The sequence below is a fragment of the Alligator sinensis genome, unplaced genomic scaffold, assembly GCF_000455745.1.
Source record: "Alligator sinensis unplaced genomic scaffold, ASM45574v1 scaffold148_1, whole genome shotgun sequence".
NCBI lineage: Eukaryota > Metazoa > Chordata > Crocodylia > Alligatoridae > Alligator > Alligator sinensis.
This window is the reverse complement of record NW_005842407.1, coordinates 647,701-654,148: the sequence shown is the minus strand read 5'-3', so window position 1 is coordinate 654,148 and position 6,448 is coordinate 647,701. Positions and strand designations below refer to the sequence as shown.

General features: G+C 43.4%; 1 protein-coding gene across 3 annotated transcripts in view; it reads right to left on the bottom strand.

The window, feature by feature from the left end:
* The window catches only part of LOC106722539 (natural killer cells antigen CD94-like), a 25,411-nt gene extending 21,135 nt beyond the window's left edge, over positions 1-4,276 (bottom strand). For all 3 annotated transcript variants that reach the window (XM_025211456.1, XM_025211454.1, XM_025211455.1), the window contains exon 1: positions 4,165-4,276. The gene's annotated coding sequence lies outside the window, so the exon portion shown is untranslated. The remainder of the gene's footprint in view (positions 1-4,164) is intronic.
* Between the last annotated feature and the right edge of the window lie 2,172 nt (positions 4,277-6,448).

Genomic DNA, 6,448 nt, shown 5'->3' with positions numbered 1-6,448 from the left:
AAAAACCCGCAGCATCCTTATAGGCTCAGCAGTGCTATGTTGGCTAGCACTATGGAAGAAAGAGACTTGGGGGGCATCATTGACCTCAAGATGAACATGAGCCTGCAATGCGATGCGGCGGCTAGTAAAGTGACCAAAACGCTGGCTTGCATCCATAGATGCTTCTCAAGCAAATCCCGGGACGTCATTCTCCCCCTGTACTCGGCCTTAGTGAGGCCGGAGCTGGAGTACTGTGTCCAGTTTTGGGCTCCACAATTCAAAAAGGATGTGGAGAAGCTTGAGAGAGTCCAGAGAAGAGCCATGCGCATGATCAGAGGTCAGGGAAGCAGACCCTACGATGACAGGCTGAGAGCCCTGGGGCTCTTTAGCCTGGAAAAGCGCAGGCTCAGGGGTGATCTGATGGCCACCTATAAGTTTATCAGGGGTGACCACCAGTATCTGGGGGAACGTTTGTTCACCAGAGCGCCCCAAGGGATGACGACTAGGTCAAATGGTCATAAACTACTACAAGACCATTTCAGGCTGGACATAAGGAAGAATTTCTTTACTGTCTGAGCCCCCAAGGTCTGGAACAGCCTGCCACCGGAGGTGGTTCAAGCGCCTACATTGAACACCTTCAAGAGCAAACTGGATGCTCATCCTGCTGGGATCCTATGAACCCAGCTGACTTCCTGCCCTTTGGGCAGGGGGCTGGACTCGATGATCTTCCGAGGTCCCTTCCAGCCCTAATGTCTATGAAATCTATGATGTGGAAAAGACTGAAGTACTTACTGCTTTTTTTACCTCCGTCTTCACAGGCAAGTTCAACTCCCAGACTACTGAACTGGGTAGCACAGCTTGGGGAGAAGCTGAGGAGCCTTCAATGGTGAAAGAATGGGTTAGAAAAGCTGGTTGTGTACAAGTCCATGGGTCTAAGCACCAGCTCTGCAGAAAAGGACCTGGGGATTACAGTAGACAATACACTGGACATGAGACAGTGTGCCCTTGTTGCCAAGAAGGCTAACAGCACTCTGCGCTGCATTAGTAGAAGCGTTGCAAGCAGATTGAGGGAAGTAATTATTCTGCTCTATTCTGCACTGGTGAGGCCACATCTGGAGTAGTGTGTCCAGTTTTGGGTTCCCCATTATAAAAAGTATATGGACAAGTTGGAAAGAGTCCAGCAGAGGGAAACAAAAATGGTTAGCGGGCTGGGACATATGCCATGATGTCTGAGGACAGGCTGAAGGAATTGCGTTTATTTAGTCAAAGAAGAGAGAACTGAGAGGGGATAAGATTGCAGTTTTTTAAGTACCTTAAGTATGGTTCAAATGGAATGTTACACAGAAATAAAACCAAAGTTATACATCCAATTACATTTATACCCATTTTGTGAATTAAAAAACCCAAACACATTTTCCCAATAGTAAGATTTTACTTATAAAAACCACAGAAGCATTGCGGTCCAATAACTTTGCTTGTATCTGTAGTTATTTAGGAAGAGAGTGGAGGGCTGAAATTGTTTTTTCCGTGTCCTATCTGATCTGGTCCCTTACAGAAAATCCTTTTGGTGGCAGTCTGACATCTCTGTCCTCTTATTGTCTGATAGAAGGTGGACTGAATAAGTTAAGAAAATATATTCTGATTGAAACAGTGCAGAAGGTTCATTGGCAGCTCTTTTGAGAAGACCCTGTACACTAAAAGTAAAGATACTTTCATCTTTGAGTTAAAGTAATGAAGTTTAGGCCTATAGCATTAACCTAAATTTAGCACAGCTGTTTAAAGGCTGAATTTTGTAAAATTGGTGGCTCTGACACAATGAGTACGACTCCAACCATTAAGACCTCTAAACAGGGGTCTCCCAGTGTTTTGGAGCAGTCTCCTTAAGGTAAAGCCTTGAAGATCCAGTCTTGGAAATTTAAAGCAGTGACTGCATAGAGCACTAGGAAGACACTGCAGAGAAGCATCCTGAACTGGCCCTTGGCACATGGACTAGCAGATCTGAGGTTTTTCTTAGTTCTACTTTCTATAAACATATGCTCAGCAGGCTCAGAACTAGGACGGTATTTGTCAGCAGCAGCACTGGCAAAACCATTATGTATCTCCAGTCCTGAAGATACCAGCTTCACCAAATCATTCATTCCTGTCTGATCAGGCAGTGCACCAAGAAGGTGTGGACACAGGAACATTTGGAACCCTTTCAAAAGAGCAGCAGCTTTAACATGCTTTCATACAGAGTTAAATTTGGAGGGAATTTGCTATACTTGAATTGTGCTTAGTCTGTTTACTCATAGCAATTAAAACATATCAGCTGCTGCCCTTTTCAAACATTACCTTTTGAAATGGCTCCCAACTAGGAGGAAGGGAACTAGGAGGAGATAAAAAACAGGTTAAGATTCTTTGATTCTTCAGGCTAATGTTCTTAAGATTCTCCTCTTAAACTTTTGGCTCTGGAACATGATTCATTGTGACCAGGTTAGGCACACAGCATCTATATACAGTCAACAAAGAGAATTCAGAGGATCATAAGAGCAAATCATGTTTAAGTGCTTAGGTACTGTATACAGAGAGCAATAGCTGCTTTCAAAGGCCCAAAGGCTCAAAGGCTAATAGGCAAAATTAAACCCAGGGGTGTATTTGACCTCTTACACGTCTCAGAAGTTCAGATACCTGACTTCAGGAGCACATCCAGATGATCATGGCCTTGCAGCTAGATACTGCACAGTCTGGTGTTCTCTGCACTGCAAGGGTGTGCTGCCCCAGCGTGGGCTGCACTGGGGTTTTTTTCTGTGGTTTTTTTTTTACCTCTTCTGGCTAGCCCCACACCTCTTCTGTGCCCCAGTCAGCTGTGGAAGCATTTACATGTGCTCTGCTGCACAGGAAAAAGTTCTGCAGCAGGTTAGGACTTGTATTTACAAGTTCTAACCTACTGCAGAGTGTATTAGTTTCCCATGTCTTAATAGGGGCACATGTTTAGATTCTAAGATGTTTACTATGCAGTTAATTAGGCAACTGCAAAGTAAGTTTCTTGTGTAGACGTGCCCTGTACCTTCTTATTTACTGCTGCCTATAGAGGGCCCTAAACCAATCCCTCTGATAATAATCTTATGCCCTAAATAATTATGACAGCCAATCCTGTAAGTTTTAACTGTAGCTCCTTGACTGAAGATGAAGCTCATTTATTGTGAAAATCCAATTCTTGCCTTCCTCTGGTGAGTCAGCTGCAACTCCACTGATGTGGTGTAAATGAGAGGGGATTCAATTCATGAGGGGAGGGAGGGTTAATTTTTGCTTCCTTGACTAATCCCCTTCTAGGAATCAGTCTGCCTACTCTTCTCCTTCTGTTCTTTCTGTGTGCCATCAGGTTGCAGAGAATACAAAAAACTATTTTAGCATGAACCACAGAGGACTTTATTATAGGATGCATATAGCCCATGAGCTTTACATAGGCTTTACATTTTTCTATTGTAGGCTGGTTCAGTCTCCTAACTGCTCTCTTTCCTCACTAGTTAACAACCATAGTTTGTGCCTAGTCCAATATTTTCAGCTTCTTGATACACATCATTTTATTTCTCTAGATCTTTTGCTTCTGGTTTACCTTTTCTCTGACCTTTCCAATATATTACTAGATCTTTTTAATTTTCAAACACTTTTCTCATTCAATATTTCATTACCGTATGATTTACCCATTTTAAAGACTGTTAATACCTATGTTAAGGAAACACGGTGCTCCTTGGTGCTACACCAGGGACCTTCTTCACAACGGTATATGTGCTGTCTGTTCCCTTTTCCCTCTGTTTACATCTTTGAACTGGTTTCGGTAGACACAACTTCACATACAGCAAAGCCAATGTGAACTGCTTTCTTAAACATATTTTCTTGAGAATCAGTATCAAGTGCTTTGCTACTATGCACATATATATTACATCTTCCATCTTCCCTGGCTGATGCTGAAGTGATAAGAGTTTGATTTGAAATGGAAGAGAAAGACAATGATCCCAACGTTCTAGGTTACTGATTGTTCTGAATGGAAACAAATAGAACAATAATTCAAAGCTACATATCTAGAAAATGCTCTATTGCTTATTTCCTGAATCAGGAAGCTCAGATAGCATTCTTCTAACATTAATATTTTACCCTAATCATAATAATCCCAGAAGCACCCGGCCATGGAAGATTTGACTTTACCTGCAGTTATTTACGAAGAGGCTGGAGTGCTGGAATCTGTATGATGTCTGATTGGATCCCTTAAATCTTCAGGGAAGAACCTGATGTCTGCCTCTGACTGTCCTGGTAGAAGATGGGAAGTGCTAAACAAGACAGAGCTTTTTTATGCTCCGGCTGCAACTGCACAGGAAATTCATAGTTTGCTAATTTGAGAAGACCTACCCAGATCCAGATCACTCAAAGCAAAGGCAGGCACTTTCATCTTTAAACTAAAATTATGCAAGCTTGGTCTATGGTGTTAATGTCTGTGTTTAGTAACAGCTAATTAAATACTGACTCCAGTAAAAGACAGTCTCCCTGACAGAGCAGGAGTCCAAAAATTGTAACCCTCTGAGGAGGACTAGGCAGTTTGAATTATGAGCACATAGAGGCATCTAACATGCATCTCTAAGTCAGATGCCCTTATTCCAAGAAGAAACAGGAGTTCAGAGACATTGGACATGTCTATGTGTACACTTTAATGTGCAATAGACTATTTTACTGTACGTTAAGCATCATATAAAAAACTGTGACATTACGCTTATGCTCAGTAAAATAGTCTACTGCACATTAAGTGTCACTTTAAGAAGCATGCATATACACTACTGAACATTAGTGCAGCCTAATGCACATTAATTTAGTACCTCACATTGGAGGTACTCAATTTAATGCACATTAGAAAAGGCGCATTAATGCCTGTGTAGGCACGCCCACTGATGTGGTTAGTGTTTCCATTAAGTACTCCCCTCCAATTCCCCCACCTCTGCCTTTCCTCATAACACTGCATCTAGGCTCACTGGAGATACCAAGCTTTTCTTGATTCACATAGAGAGTGCCTGTGTGCCTCACCCTCCTTTCTTGAATTACGCACCTGAAGCAAGGTGCCAGCTCCAGTCTTACCATATTTTTGCAGATTTTGTCCAAATTGAGTCCCCACAGTCTTTTCTTCTATTTGGTCACAGAGTGTGAAGCCAATTTAAAACAATGAAAACATTGAAGGGTCAATCCCTGAGACAGTTTCAGTGGCATGGTGCCTACAACTGCTATGGAAGTTAAAGAGGAACCTGCTGTCTTGCCAGAGCCCTCCCTACGGGGGGCACAAATTGGGGCGGCTGCCCTGGGCCCTGCACTTTGGGGGCCCCCACAGAGCCGAGCAGAGCGGCTGCAGTAACTCCATGCTGCCCCTGGCTTTACGTCTGGCCGCTCGGCACCCCCCCACTGCTGAATCTGCCACCGGCTTTCTTGCATTCAGGGGTGGGGCCCCACACAGGCCGATCTGCCCTGGGCCCTGCACCCTGCTCAGATCGTCTCTGCCTCTTGTCACAGATCTTTGAAAAGAAGATAGGGTTGTGGGTGAATGTGATATTTACAGTATAATTTACAAGCTTAGCACCCTGCACATTGAATCAATGTTGTATGTCTTAAAGCCTGAGCTGCAATTACCTTTAATCACCTTTAGTATTACAGAAAGCAGGGCAGTGCAGACTGCTAACCTTGGAGTATCATTAGGCATGGCTCTGTGGGGAAAAATGTTTAGGGGTGTTCTTGGCATGAAGTCAGGATGCAACAAGTACAAGCAATGGATGTGCTCTGGAAGAAATCAGGAGGAGATTACTTCATATCTTTCTCATAGACCCATGGGGCAGGAACTTCACAGCTAGAAGCCTGGAAGGCACCATTTATTAGGACTCCACAGAGCTGGACAGGTCTATTAATGGTGACTCTACAAGAAGCACATGCACATAGGGAGGGGAATTAGAGATGGATACTCTACTAAAATAGGCAGAATTAAAACTCACAACTTTTCAGGTAAGAGAGAGAAGTTTCCTAGTACCTGGCAGCAGCGGGTGAAGTAGAAATGTACAGGCAAATGATAATGAGATAAAGCCCCAGTTATTCTGTTAGCAGTGTCACATGCTGCCCTTGACACAGCTAACTATGTTACCTTGGCTACACATATATCTATGTAACCTGAGGCAACCTTATGGGATGGGTGAAAAACCCCAGAACAGGAGGTGACTCATTGCATTGGAAGTCAAGAGAAAGTGGGTATAGTCACAATAGAGAAAACAAATAGTACATTGTGGGCACGCGTACATGTAATGCTATGCTGCCGTAGCGACGTGCTATGGCAATGTAGCATCCACAGGTGTCTACATGTGACAAGCAGCTACTTTGCTGTAGCGGCACGCTCTCCCATTACAATGCACCACTACAGCAAAGTAGCTGCTAAAAATAATCCACTTGTATGTTGCAGTAACAGTTT